Source organism: Entelurus aequoreus, linkage group LG04 (assembly GCF_033978785.1).
Source record: "Entelurus aequoreus isolate RoL-2023_Sb linkage group LG04, RoL_Eaeq_v1.1, whole genome shotgun sequence".
In the NCBI taxonomy this organism is placed as follows: Eukaryota; Metazoa; Chordata; class Actinopteri; order Syngnathiformes; family Syngnathidae; genus Entelurus; species Entelurus aequoreus.
Window position 1 is genome coordinate 44767404 of NC_084734.1, and position 20953 is coordinate 44788356.

General features: G+C 38.9%; 1 protein-coding gene across 1 annotated transcript in view; it reads left to right on the top strand.

Annotated features, from left to right (window-relative positions):
• Positions 1-20953, top strand: part of plcb1l (phospholipase C beta 1-like) — a 283584-nt gene that overhangs the window by 92895 nt on the left and 169736 nt on the right.

The window sequence follows — 20953 nt, forward strand, 5'->3', positions numbered from 1 at the left end:
CAACGGCATCGCTTTAAATTGCTTGGGGGACTGGGGGTTTATTGGGGGTTGCGCAGATAGAGGGTTCACACATTTCCAAACAACTGACACATCGACAGCCTGCACTCGAAAGGTAGGTTGGCCCCAAAATGTTGGAAATCCATTATGGGGTGAGTTGGCGGCGGCGTAATGGCCGCCGTGGTGAGATGTGCTGTCTGAGGGCGTGATGAGGCATTGAGGACTAAGAGGGAGGATGTGAGGTCAGACATCTCAAGTGGATGTGTTCGCAACTCAGGCACGTTGTCAACATGCTTGAAAGGTGAAAACATAAAAATGTTCACAAAAGTGTCCTATTTGTGATGGCTCTGTCCATCTGCGTGTTAGCAGGCAACTTACGAGTTAACATAGCACACACGGTCTTAAACTACCAGTAGAATGGAGAAATAAGTTGCCTCTATATTGAAGTTATTATCATACATATCTGATGTATAACACCGAAAGACTTACAAAGTTTGCAAGTAAATAGATATGATCAAAATAGTATCAATCTCTCGGAGATTCCCGAGCCAGTTTGAGAGATCATTTAGCAAGCCGGTTACGTGTACCATAATGTAGAGTTAGGAACCATAGATCCCTTCCCCATCAACAACAATGCTAAGCATGCAGACTTTGTGAGAGCCAACTATGATTACATTGGGACAAATAATGATCCAGAAACTTACATTTGTTAGCCTGAATATAAAGAGGATTAGCTACAAGTTTTAGAAGCTCTGCTAAACAAATCCAGCTAAGCATCATGTAGCAGTATTGCTAAGTGCTTAACAAGAAATATAAACTATGAACGTTATAAAACCATCGCTTACTGTACGACGTTTATATGAAGAATTAATGTGGGATCTGAGCCGATGATGTCGTCGTGGGTTGTGCAGCCCTTTGAGACACTTGTGATTAAGGGCTATATAAATAAACTTTGATTGATTTATTGATAATAATAATCCACTCTAAGGGTTAAAAGGAAAAGTTGCTTCCTGCAGACACTGTCTTCGGTTGTTGTGTCTTTGCTCCATCTTCAGGTATACATTTTATGTCACAGATGGACAACTTCTAGATTTATTGCCAAATCCTCCCATTATCCAGATGAGAGGCATGATTTACAGTATAATCTAGAATAATTTTGACGAGCCGAGACGCGATGCAGCAGCCGCTAAAAAAATAGGTTGTCTGCGTTAGCGCTTATAATAACAATATCGCTAATATTTGGTTGATATACAGGTCAAAATATGTAAATAAAGTATTGTTGGAATTTGTTTGGATGGTTATTTAGAGGGTTTTGTGGGCAGAATTGAGAGCCCCCATTGACTCAATTGTTAGCTGACTTTTTAAAACAATTTTATTGATGATATAGAATGCATAAAAAAGAAAAACATGTGTTCATGTCTTATAGGGATTGTGAATGACAGTATGAGGGATTCTAATTTCCAGTATGACTTATCTGCTGATATGGTCAGAGTGCAAAAGTGTTACCACAGTGACGTCATCCGACCCCTTATCTACGGAAATTGCTGAGGACTTTCATAGCGGAATATTCAAATATATCAGTTTTCTATAAATAATATGTTCTTTTTTGTTGTTTAACATATCGTCTGAAAATCCCATGAGAATAGGTTTTATCGCTACATGTGGTTATTTTAAATACCTTTAACCTGAAGCTGAATCAAATCAGTTTTAAAAATGCTGCTAATACTGATCAATAACTCAGATGTATCATTGGTCTTTGAAAGAGACAGACATTGTTCATGTAAGACTCTTGCAATGTTTTTCATTTCTTCTTTAGCTTCTCCTCTGTGCCTTAAAGCAGCATGGCCCAAAAATGTGCTTGCAGACTAACATTGCCAGAATCAGATATACAGGCGGCATGTAGTGAAAGGATCTTGCTCTCGCCTCTCATGAGCTTGTTTTTCTGCTACGCACGCCTCACTTTTTTTTGCTCTGGATATTTGTGAGTGCATCGTTATACGCTTGTAGTCTTGCCTCCAGCGCGTCTGACCTCCGCTCACATTGCGCCGCCTTGCCCGAGAGCGGCCTCTACTCTACCGTATGTGACTCATGATCACCAACACGAACAGAGAGGGAGAGATGTGCAGGCGAGCACAATAATAAAAGGGCGAATCGATGCCATTTACTTGTCATTCTCAAAATTAACTTAAATCTTAAGGGTTTTTTTTATCTGATAAACATATTCAACTACAGTGGTACCTCAGTTACGAGTACCACAGCTTACCAGCTGTCTTGGTTAATTGTTGTGCTTTACGTTGCAAATATTTAAGTTAGAAACTTCTCCACCGTTTGTTGGCAATTGAATGTCACAGTGAACCCCGTAAAACATCTAGTCCTCATCGCCAGCATTAGTTTTTAGCTAAAAATGGACATAACTTAGTTTTTCCAAGCATGGGAAGGAAGAAAGTGACTGTGAAGGAGACTGCTGAGAAGAAGAAGTGGATGGTATTCATTGAATGTGAGTCCACATTTCAAATTGTTTTTGGAAACTGTGGACGTCGTGTCCTCCAGACCAAAGAGGAAAAGAACCATCCGGACTGTTATAGGCGCAAAGTTCAAAAGCCAGCATCGGTTATGGTATAGGGGTGTATTAGTGCCCAAGGCATGGGTAACTTACACATCTGTGAAGGCGCCATTAATGCTGAAAGGTACATACAGGTTTTGTAGTGTAGTGGATTGTCCAAAGCTTAAACAGGCAACAAAAGTAGTTTAGTACAACAAATGTATTTACCCATTATCAGAAGAGCAGGTTGAATTAAGTTGGCCGTGCAGACAGACCACATGTTACTCCGGAGTAAACAAGACACACACAAGCCAAAATCACTGTCGAGTTCCGGTCTTCTGCCATTTTTTATATGTCTCTTGTGCGTCATTGTTTGTTATCTAATGCGTCATGATTGTTTTGGTTTTGTCTGTTCCAAAACAACCTTGTATCTCTTAGTCATATTTGGAAATTCTAAACATTATGTAGACAGGTTGGCACAACTCCATATTCACCTTTGTCCCACTGACACAGAATAGAAGAGAAATTAAATGAGCGTACATTCTTGATAGACATGCAATATAGGTCAAAGGTCAGAAATTCTACTACATACCCGCCTTCCAGGGTCTTAAGACCCTGGACCAAAACAATTTCTGATGTAGACCACTAAGTTAAATCTCTACCACAGATAGAGGCAAAAACCTCAATGTTTTTATACGAGGCAAAAACTCCGTCTATGACCCTCCTTCAGAGCGATCGCTGTTACCAGCCTGCAGTAAAACCATCTCACAGAACACAATTAGTGGCCTACCCTTTGATTTAGTAAAGGAATAAGAAATACTTTGATCATGAACATCATTGAACATAAATAGATGAATGCACATAGACTTATGACTGTAAGACATTTGCAAAAATATTTTTCCCGGCATTTGCAATGAATGTAGTTACCAATATTGTTAATTACCAATTGATTTTGAACACACAACTGAATTTCGTATGAGTCCCTGTTCGATTAGTGCTCGTATAGATGGCTCGGTGGTGCCTCAGGCTGGTGGCCTGCCGACACCTCGTTGGGCTTTTGGCTGCCTTGGTGAAGAAAGAGATCCACTCAAACAGTCTGTCTCTCTTTGGGGTGTGGTTCAGTCCATTGGGCAGACTGTTCAGTGGCCCGTGCGTGCTGGCCGAAATTGGGGAAAAGCTGAGAAAAAGTTGGAGCTGTGGGGGCTTTGGGGAAGGCGGGGGCAGAGTATGGGCCGTGGGGCTTTGGTCCAGGCCCTCGGCTTGCTTCCAGGCCTCCTCGCTGCTTCGGCACTCCCGACACTTCTTTCCACAGCTGCTGGAGTCCCGGTGGACACATTGGCTGGCAACCTTAGTTGTTCTTGTCATCGCTGGCAAGGTGTTGTCTCTCCTCTCGGTTCCTTTCAGTCAGGTATCGGGTGTTGGTCCTGGATTGGCTTTGACTGTGCCCCTCTTAGCGAGTGCAAGGGAATCTGGAGTGGCTGCTTTCATCCTCAAATCTGCACAGAGGAACTGGCACACAAATTCTACATTTTGCAAACTTACCATTTTGGTCTCATGGTCTTTCCACCTTCCTAGGAAGCTGCTGGTCCTGAGAAGTGCTGATCTTGTGACTGAAGAAGATTAACCTGTTTTCTTAAATTAGGTGCCGTTGTTTGACCTAATCTTTTTGGGGAAACCATGTCGGGATATTAGATAATTCACAAAACATTTAATTACTGAATTGGCACCCTCCTTTGAGGTTGGGGTTGCTTCCACCAACCACTGCAATTGTCAATCTAAATCATTACGTTCCTTTATCCTTGTACCGGATTGATCATATCGATTAAATAAAACCTCAACACGCTCAAACTTGACCCAATCCAAACTCACCTCCCCCCTCTGTCCCTGAAACAGGGACAGTGTTAGTCGTGGTAATAGTAATAGTAGTAGTAGTATTAGTAGTTTCAGAAACATGCAAGAAAAAGAAAAGGCACCTGATAGTCAAGTGCAGCAAGAACAGAGGTGGAGGACAGGTCATGTTTGAGGTCACTGTTCGCTTTTGCAATAGTACTTTGATATTTACCTAGTGAATTATTGTGTCCACAATAATTCACTAAATAGTTGTATTTAATATAGTTTATATATGATGGGACAATGCACAGAAACATTAAGTTCAGAAACAGATATGTTCTGTACCAGATTATATCTAAATAGCTACTTTCCATCTGTAGTCCCTGGCTACCTAAATTAAAGGGATCCAAAAATCAAGCAATAAAATTATGACACTAACTAATCATAATTAATATATACATTCATAATAATCAATAATTAATCAAAAATAATCATACTGTAGCATGTAATCAATTTTAAGAAAAGTCACCAAATGCCCCTTCATGGACACATACTTAACATACAATACAACCACACCTTATTTACATCATCACACAAAGACAATACATGCTCTTGTTCACATCTGTCATCATTCGTAACAACAACCAAGATTTTAACAGCCATACCTCACAATTTACAACAAAAATGCTCTCATGGATAAATATAATACTCATTAAATTGATGTGTCAACATAATGCCCCTCTTAGTGACCGTGTGAGCAGCCTTGATTGCTCCAAAGCCACCTTTTAACTTCAAATTTTCTATTCCTTTTGTTATAACGTGGAGAAGGCTAATTGGTCTGTACATGTTCTGGTCTTCTTTATTTCCTGCTTTATGGATTTAATCATAGTAGCAGTTTCTCGACGTGGTAGGGAAAGTGTTTTCCGTTATTAATTTATTCATCAATCGTTGTTATACGAGCAATAATACAATCCTTATATGTTTTTAGGAAGATAGTGTCCAACCCATATATATATCTCTAGATCGTGAGTCTGATAATGCAGTGAAGATTTTGTTTAACTTTGTTTCATTTGTTAATTCTAAAATTAGTCCATCCTGAATAAATGACAATTATTTGCACTGATTTTGAGGGACTTTTTATTCAGGGTTTGTACAGACTGGATGAAATGTTCATTAAAATTATTACTTATGTCCAGACTGTCTGCGATAGTAGCGTTGTTTCTTGTTTGCTCTCTTTCCGTAAGTTTGTATCTGGTTTTCCATAACTTTCTAATGTTCCCTTTTGCAGCTTTGATTAATTCTAAGTGAAAGTCAGCCTTAGACTTCCGCATAAACATTGTAACTTTGTTCCTCCAAACTTTTAAAATCATACGATCTGTATTTAGACCTGTTTTAATTGCTCTTATGAGAGCTGAGTCCCCATGTCTTTGTTAGAATCCAAATTGTTTTATTAATCCAAGGTATTTTTATTTTAGCACTCTTCTTTCTGGTTTTGTATTAGTGTATTTACAGATTTTCTCTTTGATTTTTGTCATCCAATTGTAATTTTAGTAGGGCTGCTTATCATTTGTATCATTGTAGAAGCCGTTTATAATATCCTTAAGTTTCTTTCTACGTGTTTTATTTAACCAGTCCAGATTAACGTCCCCCATGACGTTACTTCTTTCATACTATGCTGTTTGAGGATGTCTGAAAATGAATCAAGAAAAATGTCTTTAGCTGTGGTCGGTCGGTATACTACAAATACCTTGAAATACACTTCTGAGGAAAATGTGATTTTAATTTCAACATACTCAAATTGATCTGCTTTTAATGTTTTCCCTTTCATAAATCATAATTCCTCCCCCCTTTGTCACTCGATCTGTCTTTTCTGTAATCTTGTCCCCCGGGACATTAATTAGAACGTAAAGGTGTTGTGGGTTTTAACCATGTCTCTGATAGACAAGGTAATCCGGATTAGAGTCTGACAGTAACTGCTGTATTTGTTCAGTATATTTCCTGTGGTAGAAAGTTGAATAATGCGGACACCTTTGTTACTGATTACTTTCTACAGACTTCTGTCTCTCTGCGACTTTGTGTATGTAATAAGCAACTATAATCTTTTTTTTTTTGATATGCTTAAATTTTATTTTAGCTCAGCTGTTGTGTAGCTGCTAGCTCCTTGTAGCCTACAGCAGGAATGTCCAAATTGCATATGTTTTTAACAGACAACCGAAATAATTAAAATGTGGTATTTGCGTATCGGTTCAATCAGCGGCAGCTACGCCCTGTTTTATCATTTGACCTAAATGTTTGGTTTCGTAGGCAGGACAGAGAGCAGAGGAACAATGTGGGTCATTAGTTGTCCATGCTAATTGTTGTAAGGATAGTTCACATGAGCGGCCATACCTTGAGTCCCACCATATATAAGAGTCAAAAGGCTCCTATTATGAGTCGTCTAATTGGTGATCATACACTTTGGCGGTTTGGGTGGCAGGGCACACGGACGCACCTCAGTCAGCCTGTGCTAGGACAGTTGGAGCAGTCCCCGCCCTCCATTCCTTCCTGGGCGGCGTCTCCAGTAGTTGTCAGCTGATGTCGTGCTGTCAGGCAACATCAGGAAGTTCCTTCTGTGCAGTATTGAATGTCAGGGCACAGTTCGTAAGCAGGTCATTACAAGGTGTGTGCAGGTTGACCACAAAGGAATGCTTCAAAGATTGTGTTGAACATTGTCCGTTGACACTTATGTCCAGCAGGGGTCTGTTTGTATCCTGCTGTTCGTCCTGCTGTCACACCTGTATTTTTTGTGAGCATGTTCTGGCTACAACTTTGGAGCTTGTCTTGTTCAGATTGGCAGTCCCCCTGCTGCATATCCTTTCCACCCTCGATTGACCTAGGGCAACGGTGGGTACCACCCAAGTCCGTCTGTATGGTTTTACGTTTTGTTGAGGTTTTTTCCTCCAGAATTTGGAACTCAAAACATGTACACCCATGGTTTTCATATCCTCTTGGTTAGTTCAATTTTGCATATCACGTTTTAAAATTACAGTCTTAACTATCCCATTAAATGCTAATCAATAACCTTAATTCAAAGATTATACGTACTACTTCATGTGTATTTAAGTACCCTTTTAATTCACTTATAGATTATCTATAAGTTAATTTAAACTATCATTTGTCTATCAGAGCCGCGAGCAAGCTGTCATGCTTGCACTCTGACCTCCCGCTGTGCGTGATATTCTCCAAAACAAAAGAATGTATTTATTCACGTTTCTCCTTATCTTTCAGCTAAATCTTTTAATCTTTTAACTTTTAACGTCCGCACTGTTTGAATTTTTATTGTCTGCATTTTAATTTTGCTTTTATTTTCTTTCATTTCACTTTGTTGTCTGTGAAGCACTTTGAGTCTGCCCTTTCCTGGAAAAACGCCACACAAACAAAGCTGCCCCGCCTTGCCTTGCATGTCTCCGACTGGTTATCCAACCTAGTCACAACAAACACACAAGGCCATGCTCTAAGCGCCAGGCCTAATCACACTTCTCCTCTTTTTAACACTTTACATATCGGCTCTTATTCTAATTATTAATGTAGGCTGTTATTTGTGATTATTATTCAACACTATTCACACCAAACAGTTGTAAAGTTATAGTTATTCGCATTATACTCTCAAAATCTATAGCTAATTTGACAGCTGTTGAGATTTGGTTTGCCTCCTTCATCTCAGTGGCCTAGTGGTTAGAGTGTCCGCCCTGAGATCGGCAGGTCGCAAGTTCAAAACCCCGGTCGAGTCATACCAAAGACTATAAAAAATTTTGGGAGCCAAATCACCAAAAATCATTCCCGGGCGCGGCACCGCTGCTGCCCACTGCTCCTCCCAGGGGCGACCACGGGGATGGGCCAAATGCAGAGGACAAATTCCACCACACCCAGTAGTGTGTGACAATCACTGGCACCCCAACTTTAACTCTAACTTTATTCTGTCATGCCATTATCCTCTTCTAGCTCAACATCCAGAAGTATGGTGTACTGCAATGTCTAAATAAAAATATAAATTACTCAGAACTAAAAATGTCAGACTGCACTTTAAAGTTACTTTTATTAAATTAATTTCCAAACTAACCACCACCACAGCAGACATCTTCCTCAATCCTATCCCAATTCTCCCATAAATTAGAAAGGTGTTTCACAACAGTGGTTAAGTAGTTATTTTAAGTAATAGATCTCAATATGTAGAAATTAATAAGACTAAATTTGCCCTAGTGTGTGAATGTTGTCTGTCTATCTATCTGTGTTGGCCCTATGATGAGGTGGCGACCTGTCCAGGGTGCAAAGTCAAATTGTGAAACAAAAATTAAAGTTGAATCAAGTGGAAATTGACAGAGTATATGAACTACATTCTTGAGAATAGCAATTGATCATTAATATGTTGGAAGCCGCATATTGAACATATTAAAGAAAAATATCCAAATCCATTGCTATTTGGTATAAAGTAAAACACATGCTGAATAAGAAATGTCTGCACATGTTATATTATTCATTTATTTTTCCATATGTAATATTGTTTTGAAGTTTGGGGAAATGTTTATAGAAGAAATATAGACCCAATACTTAAAATTAAAAGGCTCATTTCAATAATACACAAAGCATTATTATTATGATCATACCAATCCAATTTTTATAAGTCATAATGTGTTAAATGTTCAGATAATTTAATTTTAAAACAATGGCAATTATGTTTCGAGTAAAGAACAACAGCCTTCCAGTTTGTATTCTTAGCTTATTTACATTATGAGGAGAAAACTATCATTTACGGGGGATATTGATTTTTGAAATAGGTCAAAAAAATAAAATAAAAAATACAAATGTAATTCAGTTCTAGGAGTTAAATGATGGACCATCCTCAGTGATGAGCTGAACACATGTAGTTTTTTGTTATGGTTTAAGAGACCCTTGAAAAGTAAAGTTTTTTGAACATTATAAAATATAGTAACAATTACTTTCATCTATTAACGTTGATGTTCCAGGTAATTTAATGTTAATAATCCAAAATAATCAGTCTTATAAAATATTTTTAGCTTTAGATATGATTTAGGGCAGTGGTTTTCAACCTGTTTTTCCCAGTAAAATAAAAAAATAAAATACAGCATAATGTCATCATTTTCTGATTTATTAAATTGTATAACCGTGCACCATATTGCTCATTTGTTGTGGTCTTACTTGACTTATTTCAATATTATTAATTTATTTGTTGTATAAATATTAATTCAAAGTTACAATGTGTCCTAATCTATGATGTGCGTGCGTGTGTGTTTGTCTCAACTTCCACACAGGAACTGGATGGATCAGATAAGCATCAAGGCTGTTCAATACAATATATTACACACATAATTAATGACTAATGAATTTAACAATGCTTCAATGTCCCAGTCCAAATGTATGTATTGATATTTAAATGTTTATTTATTCATATACAGTATATTTTATTTTTCCTATTATCAAAACCAACCTGTCAGCCTTCTCTTCAGATTTGAGTACAGCTGTCCACTATATATATTTATATATATTTATTTATTTATTTATTTATTTATTTATTTTTGTATTCTTTAAACCTAGCTCAATGCTAAACTAATCCAATGCTATGCTAACTCAATGCTAACCTAGCTTAATGCTAACCTAGCTCAATGCTATCCTAGCTCAATGCTATCCTAACATTGTCACACCTCTTCGGCCCACGCCTCACGCAGCTGTCACTCACACAGCCTCGTCACACGCACACATCCCTTATCTTAAAATGTCTTCCAGCTGAGACTCCTTTTTTTTCTTTTCTTTATATGCGTCACACAGTCACTCACACAGAGAATTTACCAGCACAGTTAAAAGTAAATGCAATAGACAACTATTTTTCTCATCCAGAAGCACAGCTGTATCATATCAGAACCTTAATAATAAGAACAACATTTATCATTCACTCTTAGATGGACAAATAGTCAAGTTTAAGGAGGGTATTCTGGACTTCCCTGCTTAGGCTGCTGCCCCCGCGATCCAACCTCCGAGAGCGGAATAAGATAATTAAATGGATAGATCATTCACTCATATGTTTTCTGTACATAAACTTTGTCTACTTTCTCACACGCACACACATTTTAGACAATTTCCCAACTTTTACAGATAGCGGGGCTGTGAGAAAAAGCGTGAAGGGAGGTTGCGAGAGGGGGGGGGGGAGAAAAGGAAGGGGGGAATTAAACCAGATAAGAAACCAGGTGCTACACAAAAGTTATTAAATTACGCATATATCTAAATGTACCAACATAAACTGACTCACTCAATACACACACATTTCAGCATTCATCATTATACACACACATTGTTAAATTACAATACCACCCTATTGTCCGGACAAATATAAACAACTAATGCACGCATGCTTTTGTGGAATCGGCCGTCTCATATCACAAAAACCAGGTTCCATCATTGCTCATAAAACGGCGATTAACCCGTTTCATTGGAGCAGCACCTGCGTTATCCTTCCTGACCAACACGGATAATCGGCCTAAGGCGCTGTAGAATTACCAGGAATCACCCACCAATCCTACAGTACATCGTGTCTGGTCAGTCCATATAGTTTCACCAAAGCTCTACCATACGGAGCCCTTAACTCTATCCATCTATACTGCAGCAAATTTCCAAATTCGTGACAACTTGGCTCAGTTGATCTCCTTTACCGGAGTCACTGAACGATCACCTTATATCAGGCTTTTTACCCGGCTGCAGTTTCCACATAGACAGATACGTAGGACCTTCATAGACGTCATAAATTTGTGTGGGCCAAATGTCACACCAGTTAGCCAACCTTGCCTTAAATTTCGCTGTGTCCAACTCCGGCTAACCTAATGTACTTGCAGAAAAAAGCATCCTCTGCCAACAACGACAGAGGATGAGGAGGTTAAAATAAATTTTTCGTCTCACATCGTCTATGCTTCTACACTCCAGACCACCAAAATTCTAATAACAATCCCCTTATGTTAAAAACAAGAGATCACAAGTTTTCAACATATAAAACAACTCAATCCAACCATAATTTACCCCATTCCAGGTTGTTTTTGGAGAACCTGACTAAACCTATCTTTTATCAAAAATAGATTCAGCAATTAGTCTTACCGATCCGGCTCTCTCCAGGCAGAAAATTTTTACACTTTAAGCAAAACGCTTACCTTGTGATGCGCGCGTGCAACACACTGTCTGCCTGACAGAGAGAGCGGGAGCGGCTGTCGACCTGTAGCTTCTGAGCCATCCTGTTCGTGACGCCAATTTGTGTAGTGGATTGTCCGAAGCTTAAACAGGCAACAAAAGTAGTTTAGTACAACAAATTTATTTACCCATTATCAGAAGAGCAGGTTGAATTAAGTTGGCCGTGCAGACAGACCACATGTTATTCCGGAGTAAACAAGACAGACACAAGCCAAAATCACTGTCGAGTTCCGGTCTTCTGCCATTTTTTATATGTCTCTTGTGCGTCATTGTTTGTTATCTAATGCGTCATGATTGTTTTGTTTTGGTTTTGTCTGTTCCAAAACAACCTTGTATCTCTTAGTCATATTTGGAAATTCTAAACATTCTGTAGACAGGTTGGCACAACTCCATATTCACCTTTGTCCCACTGACACAGAATAGAAGAGAAATTAAATGAGCGTACATTCTTGATAGACATGCAATATAGGTCAAAGGTCAGAAATTCTACTACAGTAGCAACATATGTTGCCATCCAAGGTCTTTTTCATGGACGCCCCTGCTTATCTCAGCAAGACAATGCCAAGCCACATTCTGCACGTGTTACAACAGCGTGGTTTCGTAATAAAAGAGTGCGGGTACTAGACTGGCCTGCCTGTAGTCCAGACCTGTCTCCCATTGAAAATGTGTGGCGCATAATGAAGCCTAAAATACCACAACGGAGACCCCGGACTGTTGAACAACTTAAGCTGTACATCAAGCAAGAATGGGAAAGCTTCAAAAATGTGTCTCCTCAGTTCCCATACATTTACTGAGTGTAGTTAAAAGGAAAGGCCATGTAACACAGTGGTAAAAAACCCCTGTCCCAACTATTTTGCAACGTCTTACTGCCATTTAATTCTAAGTTAATGATTATTTGCCAAAAAAAAATTAGTTTCTCAGTTCAAACATTAAGTATTTTGTCTTTGTAGTCTATTAAATTGAATATAAGTTGAAAATGATTTGCAAATCACTGTATTCTGTTTTTATTTACGATTTACACAACTTGCCAACTTCACTGGTTTTGGGTTTTGTAATTAGCATGTGTCCACGCTGATTACATCGGCTGCTTGTCAAAACGACCGCCTGGCAGCCTTTGTGCGGCGTGCGGATCCATCACAGAGAGACGAGGGAGTGTAAGACTGACGCATTGTTGCTGACGCATTGTTGCTGACGCACTGTTGCTCTTTTTCTCCTTATAATGTGTGTGTTGGCGGTTATTTTTAGGCGTTTTGCGGCCATGGTTGTTTCATTTTGGAGCAGGCGCTTGTGTTTGCTCTCTAAATCCTCGCTAAAGCCTCTTTTCCAACACTTTGGTTAGATTTTGCATTCTCACTTGGGAAGAGTAACAAAAAGCAAAAAGTGGAGGCGCTCGCCACAGTGCAGCGTGTTGATTGGCAGACATAGAAGGGTCACTTCCAGACATGTCCTATTGTTGTCCGCTTACTGTGTGGCCTTCTGACACCCCGCCTACACACTGGATCAAGATTCACCTTTCCAATCTGGATTGAAGAAGGCCTCGTCTCAGTTTGCAGCACAGTAGGCTGCTGCTAAATACAGCACAGCTTGTGTGTGTGTGTGTGTGTGTGTGTGTGCGTGTGTGTGTGTGTGTGTGTGTGTGTGTGTGTGTGTGTGTGTGTGTGTGTGTGTGTGTGTGTGTGTGTGTGTGTGTGTGTGTGTGTGTGTGTGTGTGTGTGTGTGTGTGTGTGTGTGTGTGTGTCCCAGCATGGTAACAGAATCTAAGAAAAGACCAGCAGGCCGTCTACATGGTGGCTCCTTGTTGCCGACAACACCAGCAGCGAGTTAAACAGGTGATGTGGTGGCTACAGTCGGAAAGTTGTACAACATCCGTTCTAATACACTTTCAAAACAATTGTTCCGATTGGAGGTCACGGAAATAAAAACTGTTTTCGAGTCAAACTATGGCCAGCACGAAACCTTTACTAACTATACATGCAATGTTTCAGTTGCAATTGAACATTCTTAATTGTCACACAAATGTCGAAATACACCTTGCTTACTTGCTTTTAACAACAATCCGTTTTGGCGAAAAGAGAAGTTAGTTTAAAGTAAAAATGCCTGTGACTTTGGGATCGAAAATGCTTCAATTAACGCCTCTATTGCAGGGATTCTCTGGAACTTGTACCACTAGTCGTACGCGGGCTTCATCTAGTGGTGCGCCAAAGAATCACTTAATTAAATTTTCAAACACAGTGTTACTGTTCAAACTATGTGTAATGTTACAGTGGCCAAAGCTATTAAAATATACTTGTTAAATAAAACATCTGCCTTGTTTTAAATGAATATTTATGCCTACTACGCTAGTATTTTAATGTTGGTCATTATGGTGGTACTTGGAGATCCAAGTGTTTCCTGAGGAGATACTTGGTGAAAAAAGTTTGAGAACCACTGTTCTATTCAATCAACCACAGAATCGCCTATACTTGGGTCAGATGAGACAAACTTAAATAAATAAATAAATAATTACTTAAAGGCCTACTAAAATGATTTTTTTTTTATTCAAACGGGGATAGCAGATCCATTCTATGTGTCATACTTGATCATTTCGCGATATTGCCATATTTTTGCTGAAAGGATTTAGTATAGGACAACGACGATAAAGTTCGCAACTTTTGGTCTCTGATAAAAAAAAAGCCTTGCCCCTACCGGAAGTAGCGTGACGTCACCGGAGGAAGGGCTGCTCACATTTTTCTATTGTTTACACCAGCAGCGAGAGAGATTCGGACTGAGAAAACGACGATTACCCCATTAATTTGAGCGAGGATGAAAGATTTGTGGATGAGGAACGTGAAAGTGAAGGACTAGCGTGCAGTGCAGAACGTATCTGTTTTCGCTCTGACCGTAACTTAGGTACAAGGGCTCATTGGATTCCACACTCTCTCCTTTTTCTATTGTGTATCACTGATTTGTATTTTAAACCACCTCGGATACTATATCCTCTTGAAAATGAGGGTCGAGAACGCGAAATGAACATTCACAGTGACTTTTATCTCCACGACAATACATCGGTGAAGCACTTTAGCTACTGAGCTAACGTGGTAGCATCGGGCTTAACTGAATATAGAAACAAAACAAATAAGTCCCTGACTGGAAGGATAGACAGAAGATCAACAATACTACCAAACTCTGGACATGTAAATACACGGTTAATGCTTTCCAGCTTGGCAAAGCTGAGCAATGCTGTTGCTAACGACGCCATTGAAGCTAACTTAGCTACGGAACCTCGACAGAGCTATGCTAAAAACATTAACTCTGCACCTACGGCAGCTCTCATCTGCTCATCCCGACCCGTGCTCACCTGCGTTCCAGCGATCGACGGTACGATGAAGGACTTCACCCGATCACCGATGCGTCGGCGGCCCGGAGACGGAGGAAGTCAAGGTGAGGTCGGCGGCTAGTGCGTCTGCTATCCTTCTCAAAGTCCTCCTGGTTGTGTTGCTGTAGTCCCCCGCTAATACACCGATCCCACCTACAACTTTCTTCTTTGCAGTCTCCATTGTTCATTGAACAAATTACAAAAGATTCACCAACACAGATGTCCAGAATACTGTGGAATTTTTAGATGAAAACAGAGCTTTTTGTATTGGATTCAATGGGCTTCCGCTTCGATCGTTGAAGTCACGCGCAAACGTCATCATATCGAAACGTTTTCAGCCGGAAGTTTGCCGGGAAATTTAAAATTGCACTTTATAAGTTAACCCGGCCGTATTGGCATGTGTTGCAATGTTAAGATTTCCTCATTGATATATAAACTATCAGACTGCGTAGTCGGTAGTAGTGGGTTTCAGTAGGCCTTTAAATATGTGATTCATGAATTAAAATGTTATTTTATTAAATTTGTCAATTCATTTAATGTAAAAGTATATTTTATTATTTAATCAATTATGTCAATGTTTTATTAATTATTTAATCATATAATTCATTATGGTTTTTATTATTTAATGATTTAATCAAATATTTCAAAATTCAATTAATAACTTCACGATTTGATAAATGACTTCATGATTTATTTAAATGTTTCATGAACTTATGTGTCAGCACCTCATGAATCTATTTTATCTGTCAAACTTACCCGTCAAAGTCAGTGGGCACGTCTTAACACTTCATTGGTTACCCAGCACCTCCACTTCTCTGTGGAGCTTCGAACAAAGACGTAGTGGAGCACTGGTGGATATTTTTATTTGAAAGTGCACAATTAACTCCAACAACTTCAATAAACTCTACTTTAACAGTTACATGTGCTGGGTCAGCCGGTCTTCCTTCCACATACTCTGCAAGGTCTAAAATGTCTTACACCAACTCCTGAAGAAGTATAATTATATCCTCCTTTGCCGCCATTTTTTGACAAACTTCCTGGCTTGTTGATAGATGTATAAGACGTTGTTTTGCTCACTGTAATAAGGGTTTGCATGATAGAGTGGAAAAGAACATGTAAGCTCTCAACACGGCAGCACCACAACCAATGTTGTAACAGCAGTAAAGGGCAAACTGCTCCGTCAGCATTAATGCCGCTGATAAGTTGATAGTAAACAAGGGTAACACGGATCATTTTCACACCAACAGCTGACTAGCAACGTTTAAAAGCGACAATCAATCAGATCAATCAGTCGGTTGACTAAAACCATATTTGTTAATGCCAATGTTTTTGACCCAGCGCTAATTAGAGTCCCCAGGAGTTGTTCGCTTTTGAATACCACGCACCCGGCAACTAAATAGCGGGTCAAATGAGATAAAAGGATCATTAATAAATCGTAATAAATAATTACTTGTCATTAATTAGTTATAATTAGAATTAAATACATACTGTAAATGTGTTAATACATGTGTCATTAATTTAGTAAAATGACAACTAAATGAAATTAGTCATCAGTTAAATAAATATGTATTTATTTAATCCATGTAATTATTTCTTGATTTGATTAAATAGTTCATGATTTCATGTTTTATTTAATTATTTCATGAATCTGTGAGTCAGCACTTCATGAATTAATTGTATCTGTCAAAATGACCCATCAAAGTCAGTGGGCGGGGCTAACACAAATCTAGATTGCTTTGGTCTGAAGCCAGAACACCCTTTCCAATTTTCTCTTCTCAATCACCTTCTATTCTTAAAGGGGAACTGCACTTTTGGGGGGATTTTTGTCTATTGTTCACAACCATTACGAAAGACATGACAACGGAAGGATTTTAACTTGTAAATAAAAGTAAATAAATGTCCGCTTACAGCGGAGCCAATGGGAGGTCCTCTATTTCGCCCATAAAATCCAATAAATAACTATTCAAACACTGCCAACAATACTGTATTTACATTTTGTGATTTGAACATTAACAAAGTGTTAGCGATATTGTTATTTCTAGCGCTAACGCAGACAAACTATATATAGCGGCGACGTGATCACGAGCCTGTGAACAATTTTGACATGATCAACTGGGAAGTGTTCCTCACTTCCTTGCTCCCTGGAAGTTAATTGTACTGTAGATTGTAAATTGTATTGTAAATCATGCCTCTCACCTGCACAGAAGAATTCTGAAGACGTATTGCGACAAGTTGGTACACTTTGACAGCCAATAAAACATGAAAATGGCGAGAACGACCCAAAAAGACGCTTGGTTCATTCTTCATTCTTAATCTAAACGGAATATATTAACATCCTAGCAGTCGGCATTCTAATGACAGCAGATCTTGCACAGTAAGTGATGTTTTATTATGTTTGTTGGCTCTCATGAAGTTTGCGGTAAGTAATAATCAGTGATGAAGAAAAAAAACAAAAAACGTTGCCCGCATATACTTATGATCAAAATACGTAAATATTAAACTATAAATGTGCCTGTTACTACATTACATATATACTTGCATCATGTATAAACAATAATGGAGGCGTTTGGATGTTTTTTAAGGGCTTTATAGGCGGAATAGAGCGGCTCCCATAGGCTCCATTGTAAGCAAACTTTTGATCACATTTATTTATTTAAAATGGCAAAAAAATAAATCATTAAAATCCATCGTCATGTCTTTCATTATGATTGTGAACGATAGACAAAATTCCCAAAAAAGTGCACTACACCTTTGAGGCAAAAAAGCTAAAGAAAATTCCAAAACAGTTGTGCAGTTTATCCTTTATTGTTTGATCATCTGAGTTATTTTGCAATTTACAGTCATACCTTGTTTTTGTTATTTTTGCGATGTTCAGAGTTAGAGGTTCTGCTGTATTCATATCAGGTGTTTCGCGAGCGATAAGGAGCTCATTAGAGTGTTGCTGGAGCAGCACTGATTACACACAGCTTAAGACTGTAAACATGAAACATAACATATCACATTATCAACATTGCTTGTTTATCGGATTCTTGCCTGATTGCACAAAAAACATTGACTTGCTCAAAAAAAAGAAAAAGCTGTTTACAATTGCCTGATCCAAAAACGGTCGCTCGAATCCACTCTTGTGTTGGCGGCCTCTCTGCGACCCTGACACAATCTCACAGCTTGCATGGAGCATGGAGGCATGACATGGTGAGCAGAGTGGCATGAGAAGAGCTGCAGTGCCACCCAATGCAGCACAGGCTTGTCAGCGTGTGGAGAATTGTACTGAATGTGGATCAGCGTGCTTGCCGTATCACACGGCTTGATGTTTGGCCTGTCAGTCGGACAGATGGGGCGCCTCCTGTTGGCCATAAGACCTTAAGTGTGCCTTGGCAACATAGGTTGTTGTGTCTTAAATGTGACAAATCAGCACAAAAATGCTTGATGATTAATTATATCCTGAGAACCTTTGTCCTCTGCATTGGACATTTGTTTTTGGTTTATTTCTTTGTCACATTTACACATTTTGGACAAAAAATAGTATGTACAGCACCAGAGGTGGGTAGTAACGCGCTACATTTACTCCGTTACATCTACTTGAGGACTTTTGGGATAAATTGTACTTCTAAGAGTAGCTTTAATGCAACCTACTTTTGCTTTTACTTGAGTATATTTATAGAGAATAAACGCCACTTTTACTACGCTCCACTTATCTACATTCAGCCCGCTGCTCGCTACTGATTTTTATCGATCTGTTAATGCACGCTTTGTTTGTTTTGGTTTGTCAGACAGACCTTCAAAGTAGGATCTATCGCATGCCTGCGTTTCACAGTCACTGGTGACGTTTGACTCCGTTTCACCAATCAAACAGAGCCAGGCGGTCACATGATTAACAAGCTTAAGCTTACATGAACTCAACAAAGCACATCGCGGTAAGTAACGTTAGTAGATATTTTGGCTGTCACCGTAGGCTAATGTTAGCTTCCCTGCTATGAATCACTGTCAAATGTACATAGTGTGGGGACATTTATTAACGCACTGCAGCCTCATGGACACACACACACACACACACGCACAGTCGCACTCACACACACACACGTATGCATAGAAACATCAATCAGTGTGTTCCCAGATGCAGCCCACACCTATCAGTTTATGGTTTGCGTAAAGGCTAACTTTTTATTTTCCTTTGTAATCTCTGCCTACTGAGCCTATGGTGCTGTTACGTTATTGTGGCTCAATTTGCCTTAATTTTTTTTATGTTAATGTATTATTATTTAATATTTATTATTGTTTGCTCTTGAACGCATCATAATTATCCCCTCAACTCCCCCCAAAATGGATTAACTCGCTGGAATAAAAAAGACAATATAACTTACATCCATAAACGCGGATGCATATGGAAAAAGTGCAATATATTTATCTGTACAGTAACCTATTTATTTATTTATATCTGCACCTTATTGTTTTTTTTATCCTGCACTACCATGAGCTAATGCAACAAAATGCCGTTCTTATCTGTACTGTAAAGTTCAAATTTGAATGACAATAAAAAGGAAGTCTAAGTCTAAGTCTAAGTTTTAGTTGCTTAAGAGATATTCCTGGCTCTGAATTTGCTCATTGCTATTTGTATGTTTTTGTGCATTATTTGTTGCCGTCATCATTAAACGAACAGGTTACTCATCAGTTACTCAGTACTTGAGTAGTTTTTTCACAACATACTTTTTACTTTTACTCAAGTAAATATTTGGGTTACTACTTCTAACTTTTACTTGAGTAATAAATCTCTAAAGTAACAGTACTCTTACTTGAGTACAATTTCTGGCTACTCTACCCACCTCTGCACAGCACAAATGTCTTGTGCTGTGGATGGGTGCTGAATTTGGGTACCTTTCTAGGTATTGAGCGAATTGTGTCGGTACCACCGATGCCGATTTAGATCAAATCAAACGGTCCCATATTTCGATACCTTTGTTGAACGTGAAGTTATAATATAACAAAAAAACACATTATAACAATTGGACAACACAGTGATCCTTGTTCTCTTTAACACATGAACACACACAAAAGTACCAAAGATGAATTCTGTTGAGTACCGGTATCAATTCCCAGGTAGCAGGAATTGATACTATATCGTTTCAAATGTGAAAGATACCATCCTTATCCAGTGCAGAGGACCTACTGTAAAGGATAATATCAATAACTATGGGGAGTCCTAATTTTACCTATGACTGTAAATTACATTTTTCTGCACCTCCTGTTGGCTTGTGATCAAAATGCTTTGAAAGACATAGCTAGCTAGCATACCCGTAAAGTAAATGTCCTCAAGAAAGTTTAATGAACACTAAAATGCCTTTTAATTCCATAGTTTATGAGATGTTTTGAAAAGAAAGAGAACAAAAAAAGATGAGGTTGGTTTCTTAAAATAAGAATAACAGTGAAGGGAGAAATTTGTCCATAGCTCTCTGGGAATGTGGCCCCCAGAACAAATTAGTTGAATGGCGATGATATAGACAGTTGTGGGCATGCATGTTTGTCAGTGGAATATACACACCATCACTTTACCTTTAAAAAAACCCTGTATATTTGTGGCTAACTTTTGCTGAAAACTTTTGTCAAAAAACAAATCTTACAAAAAACTGTACTTTTTGTCTTCTTCCACAGTGGGTATTGAACCTTCAACCCAGCAGTCCCACAAGCAACTAGGGAGCTATCGCCTTTCCTTTTCACTGCTCCGCTAACGGCTTTTAGAGCTCTTTATAATCAACGCGTTTATGGATTATTGAGTTTTATAATAGAAGCTGCAGGGCCATTTCCCGTCAACCAAACGCAATCGATCGACGTCACACGTCGACAGCAGCCTCGGCGAGCTGAAACGGGCCAATGAGTATTAAAAAAAAGAAAGGTTGATTAACTGGATATGTATTTCTTCTTCAGCCAATGAGTAGCTGATGAATCCCCTGTGGTTCCAAGGAAACCATCTCATTAACGCCCGCTATGGAATCGAAGGTGATGCTCGC